Source organism: Schistocerca americana, chromosome 3 (assembly GCF_021461395.2).
Source record: "Schistocerca americana isolate TAMUIC-IGC-003095 chromosome 3, iqSchAmer2.1, whole genome shotgun sequence".
Lineage (NCBI taxonomy): Eukaryota > Metazoa > Arthropoda > Insecta > Orthoptera > Acrididae > Schistocerca > Schistocerca americana.
In genome coordinates, this window is record NC_060121.1 from 691,748,446 (window position 1) to 691,773,736 (window position 25,291).

Sequence of the window (25,291 nt, forward strand, 5' to 3'; positions counted from 1 at the left end):
TAGAAGACACGGTCCATTACATTCAACTACTCTTCCAAGTCATTTCCTGTCTGTGACAGAATTACAATGTCAACGGCGAACCTCAAAGTTTTTATTTCTTGTTCCTCAACTTCAATTTCTACTCCAAATTTCTCTTTGTTGCTCAGTGTACAGATTGAGTAACACAGGAGATAGGCTACAATTCCTTTGATTCCTCTCGACTCTTGTAAGTGCTTTCTGGTTACTCTATGATTTGTAAACAGACTTTTGATTGCTGTGTTTTATCCCTTCAGATTTTCAAAGACAGTACTTCAGCCAACATTGCAAAAAGAGAAATCATCGAAAACCTAATTCATGATGGGCGGTCGGAAATCTGGGTCACGGAAGCAGATTAACCACAGTGCCAACGAATTCGCTAACAGAAGGCGGTACAGAAGGCGGTAAAATGAAACAGCATGCAGTAGGGAATATGCCTTTCGTACTGACCGCTCCTACGTATCATATTTTACCAGATGCAGTCGAGTGAGGAACTCAGTGGAGTTGGAAGGCCAGTTGACAGTACATGTATAACTGCAGTTGCGTCAAAATAATTGCGATGTCCTTCCGTGACTCTCCAATTACACTGAGAGTCAGAACTCCAACGTTCTCCCGTGTATCACAGAATGTCACTTTTGATCGTGACCCCGGCATTACATTGGAATTTTAACACGGACGGCCCACCAAATGTTATTCCAGTAAAGAAGGCTATACAAGGTGAATCAGAACTCTGCCGACAAAATGTAGGCCTTTTTTTTGGGGGGGGGGGGGGGGGAGGGGGTTTCTGAGTGTATTCGTCTTCAATGAATCGTTACAGAGTAATTACATTTCTGTGACGTGTACATGCAGACAGAAGTGGTGACTGAAAATTTGTAGCAGCACCAGAATTCAGACCCAGGTCTCCTGTTCTCTAGGCTAAGTCGCTAACCATTACGCCACTCTGGCAAAGTTACTTGGCACAACAGCAGGGACTGCCCTGGTACACCTCCCTCCTCAATCAAAATTCCCGTCCACCCTCAGGCCACTTCGTGCTCCACTTGAACTCAAACAGCATTGCAGGGAGAACTGTACTGGAATAGCACCTAGCACCGAAAGAAACAGTGAATCGTACCTGAAACCTAGGCATAGGTCTTTGAAAACACACAGTTTCATTCGATTAAAGCACCTATGCCTGTGTTTCAGGCAGGATCCACCGTTTCGTTCGACACTGACGTGCTATTGCAATACAGTCGGAGAGGTACAGCAATGCTGTTCGAAGTAAATGGGAATACCAAGTGGGCTTAGGCATGGATGGGAACTTTGATTGAGGAGGGAGGCGTGCTGGGTAGACTCCGCAGTTGTAGAAAGGCACTGTGCCAGGATGGCGTACTAGTAAGCGCATTTGCATAGTGAGCAGGAGACCTGAGTTCGAATCCCCGCCCTGCTACAAATTTTCGTTCGTCGCTTCAGTTTGCATATAGATGTTTGAGGCTTGAAAAGGTCTCTAAAAACGTACTGTTTCATTTAACTGAATTTAGTTTGATTTCTTAGCCACATTTCTTTATTGTGTTGCACTGGAAGCATATACAGGGTGTTACAAAAAGCTACGGCCAACTTTCAGGAAACATTCCTCACACACAAATAAAGAAAAGATGTTATGTGGACATGTGTCCGGAAACGCTTAATTTCCATGTTAGAGCTAATCTTAGTTTCGTCAGTATGTACTGTACTTCCTCGATTCACCGCCAGTTGGCCCAATAGAAGGAAGGTAGTGTTGGCTTCGGTGCTTGTGTTGACATGCGACTCATTGGGCAGGCATTGTTGGTGATGTCTTGATTGGGCCCCATGTTCTTCCACCTATGCTCAATGGAGCACGTTATCATGATTTCATACGGGATACTCCATCTGTGCTGCTAGAACATGTGCCTTTACAAGTACGACACAACATGTGGTTCATGCACGATGGAGCTCCTGCACATTTCAGTCAAAGTGTTCGTACGCTTTTCAACAAAAGATTCGGTGAGTGATGGATTGGTAGAGGCAGACCAATTCCATGGCCTCCGCGCTCTCCTGACCTCAACCCTCTTGACTTTCATTTATGGGGGCATTTGAAAGCTCTTGTCTACGCAACCCCGGTACCAAATGTAGAGACTCTTCGTGCTCGTATTTTGGACGGCTGTGATACAATACGCCATTCTCCAGGGCTGCATCAGCGCATGAGGGATTCCATGCGACGGAGGGTGGATGCATGTATCCTCGCTAACGGAGGACATTTAGAACATTTCCTGGAACAAAGTGTCTGAAGTCACGCTGGAACGTTCTGTTGCTGTGTGTTTCCATTCCATGATTAATGTCATTTGAAGTAATAAAATGAGCTCTAACATGGAAAGTAAGCGTTTCCGGACACATGTCCACATAACATTTTTCTTTCTTTGTGTGTGAGGAATGTTTCCTGAAAGTTTGGCCGTACCTTTTTGTAACACCCTGTATACAATTGCGGCAAATGTCGCACTGTGTGCTTTGCTTGGAAACACACTTGTCCCATTCACTCACGATCTTTCCTGCTGACAACAGTAACACCCTCAAGCTTGCATTCAGTATTACAGGGTTCTGCCTCTGAATTGTTTTTCCATCAGTGTTTGTTGTACATTAACAGTGATAGAAAGCGGCGTGGACGGCTTTACTAGTGAAGATTTGGCGAGTAGATACGCTGTGTATGGTTCCACTGTATGTAATTGATGAACTGTGCAATGAAGCTGTTCTGAGCTGTTCCAGCTGCGACGGCAACAACAGCACAGCAGTCTTGCATCTACAAAATGTTCCGATGTGTGTGAAATCTTATGGGACTCAACTACCAAGGTCATCAGTCCCTATGCTTACACACTACTTAACCTAAATTATCCTAAGGACGAACACACACACCCATGCCCGAGGGAGGGCTCGAACCTACGCCGGGACCAGCCGCACAGTCCATGACTGCAGCGCCTCACACCGCTCGGCTAATTCCGCGCGGCAGTCTCGCATCTACATAAAGGCGCTAATTCAGTGTGTTTCATGTACCTTTTAATGATTGCATATTACTGGCTTTTTCAGTATTGTAATGGTAATTTCAGAGGAGCAAAGATAATTAAGAGTAACAAACCGAATAAATCGTAATTATATTATTGCTCCTTAAACCAAAAACTCAAAAAATATCCCTGAAAAACCTCTGAAACTTGGTCGATGGAGTACGGATCCATCCAGTATGCTGGTCAAATACTCGCAGATTGTTGCTTCCTCACGAAGTCCGACATTTTGACAGCACACAACTTTATGCAACCAAAGTCATTTCTATCTGTTGACCTATAGTATAATTTACTGTATGGTACAATACTATAGTATAATTTGCTGTAACTATACCCAGCGATGAATAAAAGCGTGAAACTAATAACATAGCACGAAATTGGTTATCACCCGCTGCCAGACATTGAATACTGTTTCAGAGCACTGGAATAACTTATGACTTTGCCCTAGTGTAACTTTCTTTTTCTCTTTTAGGTAACTGATTAACAATATGTTCAACAGAATTCATTTTCTCACGGATAAGAGGATCTGCACTCATCACTGGATCTGATCTATTGGAAGACATCGCCTTGTTGGTCAATACAACCGAAACTTAAATCGATTGTGTATCATGATACGTCCAATGACGTGATAGAAGAAGAAACAGGAGTCGTCAGGGTAGAGACAGAGGACTCAGTAATAGGATGGCTTTGGACGATTTAAGATCAAGTAAGGCATAAGGGATAGAAAGCTTTCCATCAGAATTTGTAAAGTCGTTTCGGGAAGTGGCAACAAAACGTCTATTTAGCTGGTGTGTTTAATGTATGAGATTGGAGATATATCATCAGACTTTCGGGAAAACATTATCCACACAATTCCGAAGAAAGCAAGGGCCGACAAATGTGAGAATTATAGCAAAATCAGCTTAACAGCTCATCCATCCAGGTTGCTGACAAGCATAATACATAGGAGAACGCAAAAAATTGGGGATGCATTAGAAGACATCAGTTTGGTTTTAGAATAGCTAAAAGCACAAGCGAAGCAGTTCTGACGTTTCGGTTGGTAATGGAAGAAAGAATGAAGAGAATTCGAAACGCGTTCAATGGATTTTCGACCTGGAAAAAGGCGTTCCACAACATAAAGTGACGTAAGATGTTCGAAATTCTGAGAAAAATAGGGGTTAGCTAGAGGGAAAGAAGGGTGCCACACAATACGTACAAGAGCGAAGCAGGAACAATAAGACTGATAGACCAAGACGAAGTGCTCGGATTAAAAAGTGTAAGACAGGCATGTAGTCTTTCGCCCGTACTGTTCAGTCTACACATCGAAGAAGCAATAACGGATGTAAATGAAAACTTCGAGAGTGGGTATAAAATTCACGGTGAAAGGATAACGGTGATGAGATTCGCTGATGACATTGCTGTACTCAGTGAAAGTAAAGAAGAATTACAAGACCTGTTGAAAGGAATGCAGTCTAATAAGTACAGATATGTATTGAGAGTAAATCGAAAGAGGACGGAAGTAATGATAAATAGAAGAAATGAGAATTGCGAGAGAAATAGCAGAAATGAGAATTGCGAGAAACTTAACATCAGAACTGTAGAAGTTAAGGAATTCTGCTACCTGGATAGCAAAACAACAGATGACGGACGGAGCAAGGAGGACATAAAAAGCAATATCGTTCTGGCAAAGAGGGTATTCCTAGCCAGGAGAAGTCTACTAGTATCAAACATAGGCCTTAAATTCGAGGAAGAAATCTCTGTGAATAATGGAGCACAGCATTCTATGGTAGTGAAGCACGGACTGTGGGAAACCGGAACAGATGAGAATCGAAGCCTTTGAGATGTAGCGATACAGAAAAATATTGCAAATCAGATGGACTGATAAAGTAAGAAATGAGGTGGTCGCTGCAGAATCGGTGAGGAAACGAATGTATGGAAAACACTGACAAGAAGAAGCGACAGGACATCTGTTAAGACAACAGGGAGTAACTTCTATGGGACTAGAGGAAGCTGTAGAGGGTAAAACCTGTAAAGGAAACACAGATTGCTATACATCCAGCGGATACTTGAAGACGAAGATTGCAAGTGCTACTATGATTTCAAAAGGTCGGCACAGGAGAGGAATTTGGCCTCATCAAACCAATCTGAAGAATATCGAGTCAGATAAAATGTCTTGGTCATCAAAGGTGCCCTGAGCAGCAATTTTTCAGCGAGCAATGTGTGGGCGTCACCTGCTGCGGGACATTCCCTGCGCCATACTTCCACCACTGCAGCGTCCGGAAGTGATGCAGTGAGGCAGCTGATTGCAGCAACATGATATGCGGTTTCTTACATCGGAGTGTTGCGGTCGCCACTTGTCGTAAATGTCCCTGAGAAATGTATGGTTTTGCAGGAGCTACGGGAAAGGATTGCAATACGCCACAACACCAAACACGATGTTTTCAATTGGCCATTCAGTAATCATCAGAATAAGTACCTGCAATGTGATCGTCGAAATATAGTTACATAATAGATTCTAGATGAATAACATGGCAGCCTGTAGGCTATTCAGCAGGAAATTGTCATGTCTGTCCAATCTTCTAGAGAACACTAACGTTAATCTATAAAGTGAGCGTGGAGCATGTTTCTGTTGGAGCTACAAGTCTTTGTCATCATAGGCAATATCTTTTATGTGTAGAGATAACTGATGAAAAAATTGTGTGAGAAGATGCAGCACTTATAAAATATTCGCACGTTGCTGATTGTGGTTCATCTTGTTCTACGCAAGGCGTTCACTTCAGTTAATTCATCCTCGCTACCGAAATAGACAAACCTAGAATGGTAATTGCTCATTTTGTATACAGTCTTCAAAATGTCTTTACGGCCTTTCGTAGTTACACCAGAATATTTAGTCGTTTTGGTAGGAACAGTGCTGTGGGACATTTCTTTATACATTTTTATTGAATTTTTCTTAATCGCACAAACTGGTAACAAGTTTGACCGTCTTTAACTGCTAAGCAGTCTTCGTTAGAACAGGTACAATAAATAAACTCTACCGCTATGAAACACAAAATAAAAACTTAATATGTTCATTTGCTGTAGAAAACAGTAGAAGTTGCGATTATTACCAATTATAGAAATTAGAGGACATTAAGTACTCAAACTTTTGATCTGCCTTTGTGATTCTATGTAATGCGCCAAATCATTTCACCCATTGGCACGTCAGTGACGCTATTTTGTAAAAGAGGACACTTTTTCAGTTAGCCTCGGGAAAATAAACTGAAATAGATGTATCACAAATTTCAAGACTCAGTACTTGTCTTAGGCAGGTGTGATGCGGCAGTAGAAATCCCGTTTTGAATTTCACTTATCTACAAAGAAATACATCCGGTGAAGTGGTGCAGCCTCTTGGGCAATCATATCGCACCGCGGCAGAAAAAGTGACACAAGTCGAAAAAACGACAACTTTTAGTTTGTCAATGAAAAGTGTGTGTGAAGTGCACCAATTTGCACGAGAAACATCACTCTGTCTCGCAAGTTGTCCAGTACAGGGCATTTCTGTCAGTTTTGTTGTCGGTTACTTCATGATTCACCGCGGGAAGGACAGCGTCGGTTCAGTGTTGCTAACGGCAGGTGTGCGTGGCTCAGTCAAGAAGAGCGCAACAGTCCGCGTTGTCACATTTTTCTGCGTAATATAAGTTGAATGTAATTTTTAGCATTATTGATTATTAGAATGTCTCTGATTATACAGTGTCTGCATCTCACATTACAATGTCGTTCAGACATGCATGCATGCATGTCTAAAGGAACATTGTTTTAACGATAACAGCTGTCGTAAATATTACGAAACTTCGTGTGTTGCAGTGTACAATAAAAAAAGGAAAATTTCTGCTATTAAGAAAGTTCGTATTGCGTCCCTTTTCTCAGCGGAAAGTATTGCTACATTACAAAAGCCTATTTACGATTTTATGTTCTCGTAAATCGTTTTCTTTAAACTTTAACTATTTGATGTTCCTAATTAAATTGTAGTAATTACAATGAATTATAATGTTGCCTTTTGTATTTTCTTAACAAAACAGTACCAACTTTTTTCTCATTCTATATTCAAATTAAGTACAAATTTCGCCCGAGGGAGATTCGAATGTCATATTATATTAAAGTAAGCAAAAAAAAGTTATATTATTTGGGGTAGGAAAGTGGCATTTTGTATTACATGAGGGTCATAATAAAACAAAAAAGTTTTTAGAAAACCAAGGAAAGTGACAACTCAGAGACTAACTAAAAGTCACCTGGTAACACTTTACATTCGGTGAGAACAGAAGTACATTTCCGTATTACTGTTGCCTAGAACACAATGAAATTTAATGAAATTTACTGCCAAGAATTCTTACTTGAAATTTTAACGAAGTTATAGCATTTTTATGTAAGTTTTAAAGAATTCTTCATGTCGCCTTTTCTCAAGAATTGCTTTTTTTTAGTTGTGTCACTGTTCTGGACGTGGTGCGATTCGTATAATTATCATATCAAATCTAAATAGCAAATGCTCTATATTTGGAGTACGACTCTCCCAATGTCTCCTACAGACCTAAACAATCGTGCAGGATAAGAGATGGCAGCGTCGCGTGGATGCTGATTCAGGTTCATAGAGCTCATGGAACCAGAAAAGACGCTTTTCGTAGTAATCAGCAGCGCTGAGTGTGCAGCAGGCGATACTGAGATAACAGGAGAGATAGGCCGTGCTGTTAGTTATCGTGGTTGCCCGCCGCCAGTGGTGGTGGGGTTCGGGAACCCCAGGCAACCGCGGCTGGTGATACTGCCTTGACCCATCAACACCGACGGCCCCTGTCCTGCCACAGTTTCCTCGTATTTAGCGCCACTGATAACAGAAGCCAGGCCATTCGGTCTTAACATTCCTTCTTAGAAGATTACCGTGAAAGAGAAGTATCACGTCTCACTGACGGATCTCATTTTTCAACTTCGTACGAAGTCCAAACAAAGTAGCTTGTTGCCACATTCAGGACTGCCTCGACAGCTCCTGTACAGTTAGTCTTAAATTACATAAATATTGGCGGAATGAAGAAATAGAAAATAAGAGAACCGTTTCATATTTAATTTCATCAGAATACAGAATAACGCTAGGCAAAATAAAGAGAAGATGGTCTGTGGAAATACTCAAACATTTCTCTTCTTAAGAAGTAATGGATATTACCCAAGTTGTCTTTAATGAAAGAAAAGTTCACAGTCATTTAGCCTTACCTCCAGGGTCATCGCATAACTTTCAACGTCCGACAGTTACATGTAATGGCGGCTGCGTATCATATTCGAGGCCTCAGGCACTAAACTTTATTACAGCTTAGTAACCGGTATAGTATGGATACATATTGTTGTGAACTTCAGTTTCACTATTATTCTGCCGGCCGGGGTGGCCGAGCGGTTCTAGGCGCTACGGTATGGAACCGCGCGACCGTTCCGCTACGGTCGCAGGTTCGAATCCTGCCTTGGGCATGGATGTGTGTGATGTCCTTAGGTTAGTTAGGTTTAAGTAGTTCTAAGTTCGAGGGGACTGATGACCTTAGAAGTTAAGTCCCATAGTGCTCAGAGCCATTTGAACCATTTTTTTAACTATATTCTGAAAATGTATCAGATAAAAAAGTTACTTTTTTCGGAAAGCATCGCTTTATCTGAATCGTTTTTAACAAATCGCACTCCGAAAACCAGTTAAATCGAAAGTGACCTGACTTCCACAGAATTTGTCTGACTGAGAACTGAAATTATGGGACACGCGCGTATGTAAATGGTCCTCAGAGACGTCGTTGTCGTTCACACGTCATTATCTTTTCCACCGCTAGCAACGCTTCTTCAGTCGAATACCGTAATTTCTTCACGCCACAAACAACGGCCACGTAAATGGTAAGTAAGAATTCCTCGCGACACGGATATGCGTGTGCGTTTCTTTTGCAGAATTGCTACTGAAATAACCAATTCGATTCGGTTTACTTTTTTCCGAACAAAGCATTTACACCGTGAACATAGTCTTTCGTTCTCTTCAGCACATGTGCGGAATGACACGTTCGATTACGAAAAGTTATGTTATGTTACAGTTGCAAAATCGAGATGAGCTGAGATTGCTGACCTTGTGTAACTGTACCGACAGCTCCGGAAAAGACCTTCGCATTTTGCAAGCGTTGTAAATCAGTGGAGAGCTATCCAGTGAAGACATACCAACTTGCTTTTTTTTTATCTGACTGTTTTTTGTGATTATCAACTCGTCACCAAAGACATTCATTTCTGCCGCAATGCTTGCAGGTTTATACACTGAAGCGCCAAAGAAACGGATATAGACATACGTATTCAAATACAGAGATATGTAAACAGATAGAATTTATTAGGGGCAGTTGTTAGATCGGTTACTGCTTTTACAGTGGCAGGTTATCAACATTTAAGTGAGTTATAACTTAGTGTTATAGCTGGCGCACGACCGAAGGGACACAGCATTGCCGGTAGCGATGAAGTTGAGACTTTCCCGTACGACCATTTCAAGAGTGTACCGTAAATATCACGAATCCGGTAAATCATCAAATCTCCGACACCGCTGCTGCCGGAAAAAGATCCTGCAAGAAGGGGACCAACGGCGACTGAAAAGAATCATTCAACTTGACAGAAGTGCAACCCTTCCGCAAACAGCTGCACATTTCAGTGCTGAGCCATCAAGTGTCAGCTTGCGAACCGTTCAACGATCATCATCGATATGGGCTTTCGGAGCCGAAGTCCTGTACCCCTTGATGACTGCACGACACAAAGCTTTAAAGCTCGTCTGGGCCAGTCAACACCGACACTGGGCTGCTGACTGCAAACATGTTGCCTGGTCGGACGAGTTTCATTTTATGTTATATCGAGCATATGGACGTGTACGGGTATGGAGACAACCTCATGAATCCATGGACCTTCGTGTCAGCGGGGAACTGTTCTATCTGGTGGAGGCTCTGTAATGGTGTGGGGAGTGTGCAGTTGGAGTGATACGGGACCCATGATACGCCTAGGTACGACTCTGACAGGAGACACATACGTAAGCATCGTGTCTGATCACCTGCATCAATTCATGTCCATTCGACATTCCGACGGACCTGGGCAATTCCAGCAGGACACGGCGACACCCCGCTGGTCTAGAATTGCTACAGAGTGGCTCCAAGAACACTTATCTGAGTCTAAACACTTCCGCTGGCCAGCAGACTCCCCAGACATGAACATTATAGAGCATTTCTGTGATGTCTTACAACGTGCTATTCAGAAGAGATCTCCATCCCTTCGTACTCTTATAGATTTATGGACAGCCCTGCAGGATTCATGGTATCACTTCCCTCCAGCATTACTTCAGACAATAGTCGAGTTCATGCCACACCATGTTGCGGCACTTCTGAGTGCTCGAGGGGGCCCTACACGATGTTAAGAAGGTGTCTCAGTTTCTTTGGCTTTTCAGTGTATAAGCTCAGAAGTATCTTGACATTAGTTGGTCCAAGGAAATTAGACCAATTAAAATCCGTTTTTTAGTTTTAGTAAATTTCTCTTATTTTAGGTATCAAAATCAACATGTGCCCGTTCACGAGTGACGACAGCATTCCTGGTAACAGAGATTAATGGCAAATCAGATCTTTATATACGGAATCCAAACAATATTTTGAGCAGACAACGACCTGGCTATGGTATTTTATACAGAACCATTGATGATAATGTAGAGAAAAAGGCATTATTAGGAGGACCGTAAAATATTTTGTGTAGAATTTCCAACTAATGAACCGATGGTTTCCCCGATACGACGTACATGAGCACCTTATATCAGAGTCCTCGAGGATCGAAACTATAGACGAGAAACACTTTCCAACATGTGTTCCACACTGCCAACGCTTATGTGAAGGCAGTCTACAGCGTATTCCATACACGTTCGGAAATACCAGGCGTGTTCCGAGAAGCATATACAACCATCCACAGTGGTTTCCCGAATTTCCTCTACACTGCCAGCATGGATAGAATACAGGGACGGAATACACAAAAGCTTTTGAATATTTGTTAATATAGGAAATGAATTTCCTCTGTGAGTCCGATATCATTGCATTGTGAATACTTATTAAAATTTCTTTATTTATTACGACGTTTCGCCTCCTACGAACATGAGATATCTACAGTCTGACGATCTAGCCGATTTTATTCATAAGCCTTTAAATATTCCCACACAAAAAATTTCAGCGGGTTCAAGTCGGGAACTGGGAGGCCATTGTATGGGTGAGCAAAGACAGATACACTAGCTGTCGCAACACTATTAACGGTACTTGTGTATCCGGAATTATATTTATCTGATTTATTACTTAGCACCTTACGCCTCACTTGCAGTGTTCCCAAATTGACGTAGTCTTAGACATTAACACTGTTGTAATATATGCATCTGAGCGCTTGCGGATACGTCATATCGGGGAACCGATTAATTTTCTGACCTATGTTTATCCGCATTATTTGCTTGTTTCACTGTCTCCCACACGCTCCTTTCATTTGTACGTGTAATATTTACCCTGCACATACAGTTGAAGACGCACGTAATAGGGTATTTCAGTATTTTGTAGAATGTCGCTGGTTAAAGTTTTTATCAATTCATAGAAAATATCGGAGCTACGTACAGCGTGATCAGATTTATTTTAAATTATTTTTCCTTTTTCGTCTGGAATATAACACCTCTGAGCAGCTGGGTTACCGATGTCTAACGCAGACTCATTTTGAAGAGAAATAAGAAGTATCATGGTCTTTATAAGTAATGATTATCGCGTTATACTGACATGTACAAACACGAGACTAAGACGTGGAGAGAAATTAAAAGACGACTGAACCACAGAAGAATCGGAAACAGATTACTGCATACAAAGAAAGCCATATTTACCAAGTAAGGTTGAAGGTTATCAAGTTTCGACATGGAATTCAGGGAGCAATTATGTTAAGTTGCGCGTCTGGAGTACAATCTACTAAAAATAAAAAAATAAAAACGCCGGAACTGAAGGAAAATGGTCTGATGGTGTGGTTTTGTAAGCGATGTTAAAAATTAAGGGGTGAGCAGGAACCGAGGGGAGAAGAAAAAATCGTTGGAAATGTTCACTAGAAAAGAGCCATGGTAGTGGAACATTTGATAATTTAGTGCTGAAATATGCGTCATTGGGGAAATACTGTAGGGGAAGTTTGTCGACCATGTTGGGTGTGGTAAATAGTGTCGAAACGAGAGACATATGGTAGAATGGAATGGAGAACGGTATCAAATGATATTAAATAAAAAGAAATGATTGGTCATCTCCCAGTAACGTGCCCGACATGATAAATATTCGTTATAATGTTTACACCGGTCGAGCAAACACATGGCATCAAACTCTTACCTTTCTTACAGTCGAGGATTCAGGTGGCGTTGCAACATATTTTGATCACAGTAAAAGCTGAGTATAGAAGTACTAGAAGAAGAACAAAGCCTCAGACAGCAAAATAACACAGTAAAATATACTCTAACCCTCTGACGAAATGTTCGCACGATATTTGGGACTATTGTTAGAAACTAACTTTCCAGCCGTTAAAGATAAAATCAGCAGTGCAATGAAATTATACTCGCTCATAGTTTTTAATCCTAACTAAGTGTGACATAGCCTTCTATTGGGCGACTTGGTGAGATGTTTTGCCGAAAAGCTGCTTACCTTATACAATACGAGGAGCTCTGAGTGGGAACCCCCTGCCGTCGGCTACGCGACTTTTACAGCAGCGGCGTCTGTCACGGAACGGCCTGAGTTGTCGGCTGCGGCAGGCTGCTTTCGGAGGAGCCCAGTAGGGTGGCAGCCCTGTTGGTCGCAGGTTATGGTAGAACAGTGGTCGGCGTGCCCCGGCCGTCACTTTTATACGTGGGACCGCTAGCCGGCCGACGCCGCCTCCTACTCCTCAGGGTCGGGGACCGCGTGCCGCCGCCGCCGGCGTGACGTACGTGGCGCTCGGGAGTGGGGGCAGTGCGTACTACCTACTACCTCCAATAGAGGGGAAAGGCGGGAGGGAGGAGGCAGGGGAATTGTTCAGATGAACTGCGCGGGGAACCCCGGCGCCACCTGCCAGAGGCAAGAACTGGCCCGGCTTTCTCCCTACGGATCCCGTGCTGCTACTTCTCCAGGTATTGATCTACCACCAGAATCAGACCGAGTGGCTCACATCTGTCAGTCTTCATTGCTCTCACCCGCCTGTACCACTCTCTCCTTTCCCACATTTTAAGTCAAAAATGGAAAAGACACAAGAAGTCACTATTTTCAATTCGTCAAGTTTGGAAGCCTACACTCCATCAAAAGGCAATGCAAATCGTATAGCTGATACATTTTCCTACCATGTTTCTTTTTCTTCGTCTTTTCTCGTTTCCATCTTCCTCCTCCAATCTTCATCATCCCTACTCCAGCCTCGACTCTCCACACTCCAACCTACATCCATCCTACTGAAACCTCGACCCTCCCTACTCCGGCATCCTCCCTACTATAGCCAGCACCCTTTCTCTATTCAGCACCCTTCCTTCTCATTCCGTGCACCCCACTTCGCCCACCTTCCCTCTCGCCAACTCATGTTCTTATCTACGTTATTAGAATAATACACATCCACGTACATGCACACACCCATTCAACACCACAACATACGTAATGTTTAACTTTTGTAAGACCCGAGAACAGACCTGGACGATTCCGCGTTGCTAACAGACTATCTTGTCGTCCATTACCATTCTGCGCCATTTAGATTCGGTGGGGAGGGATGCGAGGTCTTCCAGGTGTTGTCAGCTTTCCTAATATTGGAGCCGTTACTTCTCATTCAAGTTTCACTTCGACCAGCATAGAGCTATAGTGATTGTATGTTGGTATTAATGCGCAAAACCACAAAACTAGCAGGAAAACAAGAACGTAAGCTACAGAAAAGGCAAAATTTCAAATCGTATAATTGTTGTGTCTCTTTTACTTTATTTTTAGCACGATGGTTTCCTGCATTAGTGCCAACATACAATCAATACAGCTCTTCGGTCAGTGTGTGTGACTGCCATGTGGAGATCTCTCATATAATTACCCGTAACGTCAGTAATAAATGCTTCACGGAGATCTTTCCATGTCGAACTTATACTCTCAGCTATCGCCATTGTCAACAGAGTGACAAACATGACGGGGAACGATCTCTGTGAAGAGTTTGGTCCACAATGTCGCAAAACATGTGCTGTCTAGAAAAACAGGATTCCGAATTACCAAGAAGAACTTGAAACAGTGAACGAGACCAGTGTAACGCCAATTGCAGCGTCTTCTGAGGAAAAATCAGCAGAAGCAGTAATTACCATAGCACAAAATTAACTAAAACGTTGTAAGTAGCTTTTACAATATATATTTGGCAATAACTAGTCTTGGTTGAGAAACCATAAAGTTCGGCCTCAGAGCTCCCTTCTGTGACGAACTGTCTTAGATCTGAAGTTTAGTCTCCTATCGGTTACGATTTTTTTGTTGTTGTTTAAAAGAAAGAAACATAACAGTTGGATAAAAATTTCTGTAGCCAATACGTTTAAGAAAAAAAATATTTTTTCTAGTTTTCTTCTTTAGTCTTTGTCATCATTATCTGATCCTGGTTATGACGGGAACTGACTGTAGTTAATGTCATAGGAGATTTTCTAATACTAACATCAAACACTTACTTGTCGTGGCTATAAAATTCTTCAGAGACACTTCGCATCCTTGGCACTATTTTGCACTTTCAGCGATTCGTAATCCAATTACACTACTGCCCATTAAAATTGCTACACCAAGAAGAAATGCAGATGATAAACGCGTATCCATGGACAAATATATTATACTAGAACTGACATGCGATTACATTTTCACGCAATTTGGGTGCACACATCCTGAGAAATCAGTACCCAGAACAACCACCTCTGGCCGTAATAACAGCCTTGATACGCCTGGGCATTGAGTCAAACAGAGCTTGGATGGCGTGTACAGGTACAGCTGCCCATGCAGCTTCAACACGATATCACAGTTCATCAAGAGTAGTGACTGGTGTATTGTGACGAGCCAGTTGCTAGGCCACCATTGACCAGACGTTTTCATTTGGTGAGAGATCTGGAGAATGTGCTGGCCAGGGCAGCAGTCGAACATTTTCTGTATCCAGAAAGGCCCGTACGGGACCTGCAACATTTGGTCGTGCATTGTCCTGCTGAGATGTAGGGTTTCGCAGGGATCAAATGAAGGGTAGAGCCACGCGTCGTTACACATCTGAAATTTAACGTCCACCGTTCAAAGTGCTGTCAATGCGAACAAGAGGCGACCGAGACGTGTAACCAATGACACCCCATACCATCACGCCGGGTGATACGCCAGTATGGCGATGACGAACACACGCTTCCAATGTGCGTTCACCGCGATGTCGCCAAACATGGATGCGACCATCATGATGCTGTAAACAGAAGCTGGATTCATCCGAAAAAATGACGTTGTGCCATTCGTGCACCCAGGTTCGTCGTCGAGTACACCATCACAGGCGCTCCTGTCTGTGATGCAGCGTCAAGGGTAACCGCAGCCACGGTCTCCGAGCTGACAGTCCGTGCTGCTGCAAACGTCGTCGAACTGTTGGTTCAGATGGTTGTTGTCTTGCAAACGTCTCCATCTTTTGACTCAGGGATCGAGACGTGGCTGCACGATCCGTTACAGCCATGCGGATAAGATGCCTGTCATCTCGACTGCTAGTGATACGAGGCCGTTGAGATCCAGCACGGCGTTCTGTATCACCTTCCTGAACCCACCGATTCCATATTCTGCTAACAGTCATTGGATCTCGACCAACGCGAGCAGCAATGTCGCGTTACGATAAACCGCAATCGCGATAGGCTACAATCTGACCTTTATCAAAGTCGTAAACGTCATGGTACGCATTTCTCCTCCTTACACGAGGCATCACAACAACGTTTTACCAGGCAACGCCGGTCAACTGCTGTTTGTGTATGAGAAATCGGTCGGAAACTTTCCTCATGTCAGCACGTTTCAGGTGCTGAATGCTCTGAAAAGCTAATCATTTGCATATCACAGCATCTTCTTCCTGTCGGTTAAATTTCGCGTCTGTAGCACGTCATCTTCGTGGTGTAGCAATTATAATGGCCAGTAGTGTATATTCCTACTTAAGTCTTTCTCGGTGGCTGTATAATGGCAGTTGGTGTTATTGTACTACCTTCCAATGGCAGACACAAAAACAGTAGTGCTGAAGATCATTTTACAGTACTGATTATCTTTTCTTGTCTTGGGTCCCCAGTAATAAAACTTTTAAAAACACGTCACTACCTCCTTTGACTGGAAAAATTACTTTATTTACAACCTTGTAACGTTGTTGCTTTAATTTTCTATGAAAGCGGTGCTGATGTTCAAGACCATAAAAGTGGGTTACAAGCTGTGAGCTGTCTGGGGAAGTTAACCTTGCATTACTGAGCAACTGTTTCACCAGGTATGCAGTCTAGCTTACCAAATTCCCAACCAGACTAACATTAATTATAATCTTCTAATGGTCATACGAAAACCGGTGATGTATATATATATATATATATATATATATATATATATATATATATATATATATATATATAAGAGAATTGAAACAAAAAGAAATAAATCAGTTTATATTTGGAAATTTATTTTAACATTGATCATTGAAATTTCAGCATATTAAACTTGATTCATAAGTAAGTTGGTGCCTTATTTAGGACTGTGAAAATGTGAGTTTGTAATCTTACGGAACACATCAAATATGGAGCCAAGATTGGGAGACTGCATACAACACTGCATTCATAAAATAACACACGAAGAACGTTGAAACATGCAAGAGGAAATTAACCACAACCAACCGATTCAATTTTCACCCAAAGAAGTTACGTTCGTAGCGTAATCCTGTCCGTCATGTAATTACCACACACTGGTATACTAAATTCATAGTAACTCTCTGTGAAATCTTCCCGAAAAGAATAGCTGAGGGCTACTTTGATGATTACACCACATGCTTCACGTGGTCAGCTTGGTTTACACAAAGAGTGTAACTCCACAATAATTTTGATAATTAAAATAAATTAGATCGAAAACCAATTTACAAAATAAAAACGTCGAACTGGTTACTATCTTCTTACTATTAACCTGATGGGCCAAACAATTGTATAAGCACGTGGTACTGGTCTCACATAGTACACCCCACGTGGGTTGAACATAAAGAAAGTTGCTATATTGAAAAATATTGTCAAGACGAGACGTTATAATCTCAAGCACACTCGCATTGAAGATTGATGATGCTAGTTAGAGTTACTGATCAACACATGGTTCCACTTTACTCGCAAAGTAGTGACAAAGCAACTACCGGAATATATTCTGAACTTCACACTCGAATTACACTGCATTACAATTTAAGATAACATAGATATTTTAGAGCTAAACCTGAAATAAAGGTGATTAAATTTTCAGTTAGGCTGAACTTAAGAAATCCATTGTCCTACGGACTTAGCAGACACGCGCTTAGCCGGAGATCTTACCACTTCAGACGCTCGCCGCGGACAGACTGACCTGCGCTCCTACCGAGCGTGCTTCCCAAATACAAACGGAAGTGACCAGAGAGGCAGCTTCCTATACCAACATGACAAGGGATGGACAGGACCATACTAAGCATAGATACCTCTCTGCTTTTAGAAAGCGTAGCTACCTGTTCCGACGTTGGTCCTACTGTTCTCTAGCAAACAGGCTTGTCTGCTACCATCCAGCATGCAACTACAAATACATTTGCTCATTCATCCTCTCACACAGAAGGGAAGGGGGGTGACAGTATTTTATCATATACAATATATAAAAGAAAGCGGATGTAGGTTCCGTATGAGACTGTGTGACATGAATTACATATAAACTGTGTTTTAAAGTGTAGTAGTGTGACAGATCCTTCTTGTTTATGTGTAAAAGTAACACGTTTCACTGCTCAGTCTCCTCCCAGATAGTCAGAAACACCACAGTAAATTTAGAAGAGGAATTTGTGCCGTAAATGACAACAGATTTAAGAAATTAACATGAAAGGAATCCAACAAAAACCTTTCAACCTACACAACTGCAATTACTCTTATAGCGATTTTCAAGTGGAACAATTTCTGAAAAATAAGATCTACAGAATATTTTCATTTAGTAGAAGTGGAAATACAAAATTACCAGGCGGTGTATTACATGTCATCATCACATACTGCATAATCGGTAAATATGTTCATAACAAAATGACGGGAGAAAACACTGCAACACCAAAACGTAATTAATGTAGAGTAATTAAATTCAGTGAATACATCTGCCTAGCCAACATATATAAGTGACTGACATTGAAAGATCAGAGGTTGATGTAAGCACGAGATAAGGCATTACAAATGTGAAATGCTGGTACATTAATATCCGATGTAGCCGCCGAAATATTGAATGCAAGCATGCATTCATTAAGTATTCCATTCAAACAATGGAACGGAAAATTGAAGATGTGGTATATGATGATCAGTTTAGCTATAGGAAAAGCAAAGACACCAAGAAGCAAGACTGTAGAAAAATCAAGAGATTTTCGTAGGACTCGTCTACCTGGAAAAAGAGTTCGACAATGTAAAACTGTGCAAGATGTTCGAAATTCTGATAAAAATGCGGTAAGCAATAGGGAGAGACGGATAATATACAATATGTACAAGAGCCAAGAGGAATAATAAGAATGGACGCCAAAGAACGAAGTTCTCGGATTAAAAAGGGTGTAAGTCTTTCACCACTATTGTTCAATCTGTATCATGAAGAAGCAATGAAGGAAATAAAGAAAGGTTCAGAAGTGGGATTAAATTGGAAGGTGAAAGGGTATCAATGATACAATTCGGTGAGGACATTGTTATCTACAGTGAAAATGAAGAAGAATTACAGATCTGCTGAATGGAATGAACGCGCTAATGAGTGGAGAATATGGATTGAGAATAAAGCGAAGAAAGACGAAAGTAATGAGAAGTAGCAGAAATGAGGACAGCGAGAAACCGAACATCAGGACTGATGGTCACGATGTAGATGAAATTAAGGAATTCTACTACATAGGCCGCAAAATAGCCAATGACGGGCGGAGCAAGGACATCAAAAGCTTACTAGCACTGGCAAAAAGAGCATCCCTGGCCAAGGGAATTCTACTAGTATCAAACACAGGCATTAATTTGAGTAAGAAATTTCTGACACTGTACGTCTGGAGCACAGGATTGTATGGCAGTGAAACATGGAATGCGAAAAAATCTGTGAGACAAGCGAAACATTTGAAATGTGGTGCTACAGACGATTGTTGGAAATAGTTGGACTGATGAGGTAAGGAATGAGGAGGTTCTGTGAAGAATCGGAGAGGAAAGGAATATGTGGAAAACAGTGACAGGAAGAAGGGACCGGATGAGACGGCATCTGTTAAGATATCACAGAATACTTCCACAGTTCATGGAATGACTTCAATGGTACTAGAGGGAGGTGTACAGGGCAGAAACTGTAGAGGAAGAGAGAGATTAGAATACATCTAGTAAATAATTGAGGACGTAGGTTGCAAATACTGCTCTGTGATGAAGTGGTTGACACAAGAGAGGAATTCAGAAGACTGACGAATATAGAAAGTAAAAAAGAAGAAGAAGAAGCTTCTTCATTCGTTTGTTGTAGTCTGCTGTGTCCTGTACAATGGTAGCGTTGCCCTTGTCTGCCTGTGCCATTACTAACTGAGGGTCTTCTTCAGCTCAACGATAGCAAATCGTTCCTCCCTGCTTATGTATTCTTTGTACGGCTTTACATCAGTCAGGACTCGTACCGTTTCTTGTCCGATATTCTCTGCTTTAGCTCGTGGTATATGTCGTAGTCACGATCAGTGATATTGTCGCTCCATCTTGTGGCTTGTTGAAAGGTTGTCCTGTCCGACCTTTCCCAGTCTCCCATCTCCAGCTTTCTTGTCAGGGAGAGGTGCAGTTCACACAGTTTCCTGTTGTTGTTGTTGATGATGTTATCGAGTCTAATACGAATGTGCCGGATCCTCTTTCTCAGTAAAGCCTTATTCGCCTGTAAACAGATATTCTTAGCCTTGTTCGATTTTGTACGGAACGTCAGCTGTAAGAGTTTTGGGGCTACATTGGTGTCACTACATCTTTTCAAAAAAGCAGAATCATTCAGCAGTATACCTCTTTTTAGTCGCAGCGATTAAAGCTGCCTTATGTTTCTGTATACTTCCTGCCCAAACAGGTTAGTTAAATTAAGCGTGGGGTTGCGGGGGATCCTCCCACCATCATCCACACAGAAGTTCCCCGTTCACACTTAAACCATGAAAGCCCACAATCAGCGATGACGGACACATGAAGGCGAAACTATGACACCTTAGATCCGTTTCTGCAGCCATCGGTTGTGGCAAGAATATGACAGATGAAACTATGAAGATAAAGTATGAAGCCAATATCGAATAGCAGAAGGAAGAACAGAACATAGACCTATTACCATACGTACAAGGGGTCACTGAACGTGTGGGGAAAATTCTCCGCCGAGAGAGCACGAAGCCAATCTTTCGGAGCAAAAATAAAATGAAAGATGTTACAGGTCCAACGAAAGATGCTGTCGAGAAGCTAAACACCGCAGGAGTCTACGACATCGGTTGCAAATGTGGACTAGGACGTGTAGGCGAGACGGGGCGGCCGATAGCACAGGAACTGTAGCTCATGAAAGATATATCCGTCAGGGACAAGGCACATGGGCAGCGGTGGCGGAACACTAGGATGAATGCAATGGCCATCAAAATTTCTACACCACGAAAATGACGTGCTACAGATGGGAAATTTAACCGACGGGAAGAAGATGCTGTGATATGCAAATGATTAGCTTTTCAGAGCATTCACACAAGGTTCGCGCCGGTGGCGACACCTACAACGTGCTGACATGAGGAAAGTTTCCAACCGATTTCTCATACACAAACAGCAGTTGAAGGGCGTTGTCCTGATACCTCGCGTAAGGAGGAGAAATGCGTACCATCACGTTTACGACTTTGATAAAGGTCAGATTGTAGCCTATCGCGATTGACGTTTATCGTATCACGACATTGCTGCTCGCGTTGGTCGAGATCCAGTGACTTAGTAGAATATGGAATCGGTGGGTTTAGCAGGGTAATACGGAACGCCGTGCTCGATGCCAACGGCCTCGTATCACTAGCTGTCGAGATGACAGGCATCTTATCCGCATGGCTGTAACGGATCGTGCAGCCACGTCTCGATCCCTGAGTCAACAGGTGGGGACGTTTGCAAGACAACAACCATCTGCACGAACAGTTCGACGACGTTTGCATCAGCATGGACTATCAGCTCGGAGACCATGGCTGCGGTTACCCCAGACGCTGTATCACAGACAGGAGCGCCTGAGATGGTGTATTCAACGGCGAACCTGGGTGCACGAATGGCAAAACGTCATTTTTTCGGATGAATCCAGGCTCTGTTAACAACACAATGATGGTCGCATCCATGTTTGGCGACATCGTGGTGAACGCACATTGGAAGCGTGTATTCGTCATCGCCATACTGGCGTATCACCCGGCGTGATGGTATGGGGTGCCATTGGTTACACGTCTCGGTCACCTCTTGTTCACATTTACGGCACTTTGAACAATGGACGTTACATTTCAGTTGTGTTACGAAAAGTAGCTCTACCCTTCATTCGATCTCTACGATACCCTACATTTCAGCAGGATAATGCACGACCAAATGTTGCAGGTCCTGTACGGGCTTTTCTGGATACAGGAAATGTTCGACTGCTGCCCTGTCCAGCACATTCTCCAGATCTCTCACCAAATGAAAACGTCTGGTCAATGGTGGCCGAGCAACTGGTTCGTCACAATACGCCAGTCACTACTCTTGATGAACTGTTGTATCGTTTTGAAGCTGCATGGGCAGCTGTACATGTACACGCCATACAAGCTCTCTTTGACTCAATGCCCAGACGTATCAAGGCTGTTATTACGGCCAGAAGGGGCTGTTCTGGGCACTGATTTCCCAGGATCTATGCACCGAAATTGCGTGAAAATGTGATCACACGTCTATTCTAGCATAATATATTTGTCCAACGAATACTCGTTTATCATATGCATTGTTTGTTGGTGTAGCAATTGTAATGGCCAGTAGTGTAATAATTCGTGAAGCCCGCTTACAGGCGGAACAGCCATTTACATTGATGAAGAAAATTAAGGGGGGCGATAGGAACGTCCAAGCGACCCGCCAAGATGAACAGAGAGGACGGCGTCGTGGCTGCCAGCAGTGACAACGCTATGTTATAGGACAGCGCGCAAGGTAACTCACACAGGCGTGCCGAAGACAGCGGTGGTCGTACATATTAACAGAGCGCAGTGACGCCGCAGCCCGCACCTGCCAACAATTAAACAGCACTGCGGCACAGCTACCGCCTGTTTCTAAGTCGCCTGTATCCACCAATGGCAAGAAACAATGTAAACACCAACCAGCCGCTTCTTTATCCGCCAGGGACAAAGATTAATATAAAGACCAATAATCCTCGCACAAACGGAAAAATGTCCGACATCGAAATAAGTGTCCAAGGAATAGAAAAGCAACTGGAATCACTCAACAGAGGAAAGTCCACTGGACCCGACGGGATACCAGTTCGATTCTACACAGAGTACGCGAAAGAACTTGCCCCCCTTCTAACATCGGTGTACCGCAAGTCTCTAGAGGGACGGAAGGTTCCAAATGATTGGAAAAGAGCATAGGTAGTCCCAGTCTTCAACAAGGGTCGTCGAGCTGATGCACAAAACTATAGACTTATATCTCTGACGTCGATCTGCTGTAGAATTTTAGAACATGTTTTTGGCTCGTGTATCATGTCGTTTCTGGAAACCCAGAATCTACTCTCTAGGAATCAACATGGATTCCGGAAACAGCGGTCGGGTGAGACCCAACTCGCTTTATTTGTTCATGAGACCCATAATATATTAGATACAGGCTCCCAAGTAGATGCCATTTTCATTGACTACCGGAAGGCGTTCAATACAGTTCCGCACTGTCGCCTGATAAACAAAGTGAGAGCTTACGGAATATCAGACCGGCTGTGTGGCTGCATTGAAGAGTTTTTAGCAAACAGAACACAGCATGTTGTTCTCAATGGATAGACGTCTACAGACGTTAAAGTAACCTCTGGCGTGCCACAGGCGAGTATTATGGGACCATTGCTTTTCACAATATATATAAATGACCTAGTAGATAGTGTCGGAAGTTCCATGCGGCTTTTCGCGGATGATGTTGTAGTATACAGTGAAGTTGCAGCATTAGAAAATTGTAGCGAAATGCAGGAAGATCTGCAGCGGATAGGCACTTGGTGCAGGGAGTGGCATAGACAAACGTGATGTATTGCGAATACATAGAAAGAAGGATCCTTTATTGTATGATTATACGATAGCGGAACAAACACTGGTAGCAGTTACTTCTGTAAAATATCTGGGAGTACGCGTGCGGAACGATTTGAAGTGGAATGATCATATAAAATTAATTGTTGGTAAGGCGAGTATCAGGTTGAGATTCATTAGGAGAGTCCTTAGAAAATGTAGTCCATCAACAAAGGAAGTGGCTTACAAAACACTCGTTCGACCTATACTTGAGTATTGCTCATCAGTGTGGAATCCGTACCAGGTCGGGTTGACGGAGGTGATAGAGAAGATCCAAAGAAGAGCGGCGCGTTTCGTCGCAGGGTTATCTGGTAAGCGTGATAGCGTTACGGAGATGTTTAGCAAACTCAAGTGGCACACTTGGCATTAGTCTGCATCGCGGTGTAGCTTGATGCCCAGGTTTCGAGAGGGTGCGTTTCTGGATAAGGTATCGAACTTATTGCTTCCCCCTACTTATACCTCCCGAGGAGATCACGAATGTAAAATTAGAGAGATTCGAGCGCGCTTTCCGGCAGTTGTTCTTCCCGCGAACCATACGCGGCTGGAACAGGAAAGGGAGGTAATGACAGTGGCACGTAAAGTGCCCTCCACCACACACCGTTGGGTGGCTTGCGGAGTATAATGTAGATGTAGACGTAGAATAAACAACGCCTAACACCCCTCCTCCTATCCTCAAGTATACTATGAAAGCACGTAAAGAGTTTCCTCCGATACTATGCAAAATCCGTCATTCAGCTCAGCACAAAGCCCTGAGAGAGGCCGCTTGCAATAGTGCCCGAAACGTCGGACAATTTTATATACTGTCAACTCGATCAACAGCGCATAAGAATTATACTGATAAAGATATGCGCAAAGATTCATAATGTACATTGACAATACTTAATCCGCTGTACCAACCACGAATGGGAACAGAAGTGGGGAGAATAGTACTGACTTACCCCGCGCAACCTTTCCCTGTCTGCTCCCCTCCCTCCACGCAATTTCTATCCACGCCGTACTGCGACTTGCGGGATACAAACAGTACAAACAGATATAGACTGCTTAGGCGTTTGTTTTATTCTGCAGCGTCGCTTGGGCTAAGGCCCTCCTCCAACAGAGCAACTGAATTGAGGCTCGTTGACGGCGCAAGTTAATAGCTGGTAGTTTGCGAATCATTTCCTGTATAGTTGAGTATGACTCTGCAGATGCCGCGACTGTAGAGTAACACACCAACAAATCGTTTGCAACGTGTTACTATCCAGTTATCAGCGTCTTTGAGTCCACTATACGAAGCGATGTGAGTTGCGTCACCTCCTACACAACAGCTCTGTATTGTTTTATTTAGAAAGTGGAGCATCAGCTTTGGCTCTAAATGGCTCTGAGCACTATGGGACTTAACATCTATGGTCATCAGTCCCCTAGAACTTAGAACTACGTAAACCTAACTAACCTAAGGACAGCACACAACACCCAGCCATCACGAGGCAGAGAAAATCCCTGACCCCGCCGGGAATCGAACCCGGGAACCCGGGCGTGGGAAGCGAGAACGCTACCGCACGACCACGAGATGCGGGCCATCAGCTTTGGAACATCATCTTTGTACACGAGACACAATAACATGCCGTTGTATACAACTGTTAATCTTCTGGGCTACTGCAGGAGAGGTTTGAGAAAAAGAGTGCAGTGAGACGAGTATGTGATGTTCCGTGTTTCATGTACTGTGCGGCAGAGGGAACAAATAGCAAGAAAGAGATAAATCATACGGGTAGTTTTATTTTCTGTGACTAGCAGCGCCACTGTCGCCCAGTAAA

The 25,291-nt window shown here is 43.0% G+C and overlaps 1 protein-coding gene across 3 annotated transcripts in view; it reads right to left on the reverse strand.

Annotated features, from left to right (window-relative positions):
* LOC124605797 (proton-coupled amino acid transporter-like protein pathetic) overlaps positions 1-25,291 on the reverse strand; it is an 81,157-nt gene that overhangs the window by 48,087 nt on the left and 7,779 nt on the right. The window contains exon 1 of one of the 3 annotated variants that reach the window (XM_047137694.1): positions 12,734-12,882. The exons of the other annotated variants lie outside the window; for them this stretch is intronic. The gene's annotated coding sequence lies outside the window, so the exon portion shown is untranslated. Of the gene's footprint in view, positions 1-12,733; positions 12,883-25,291 lie in introns of those variants that run through there. 3 annotated transcript variants of the gene reach the window in all.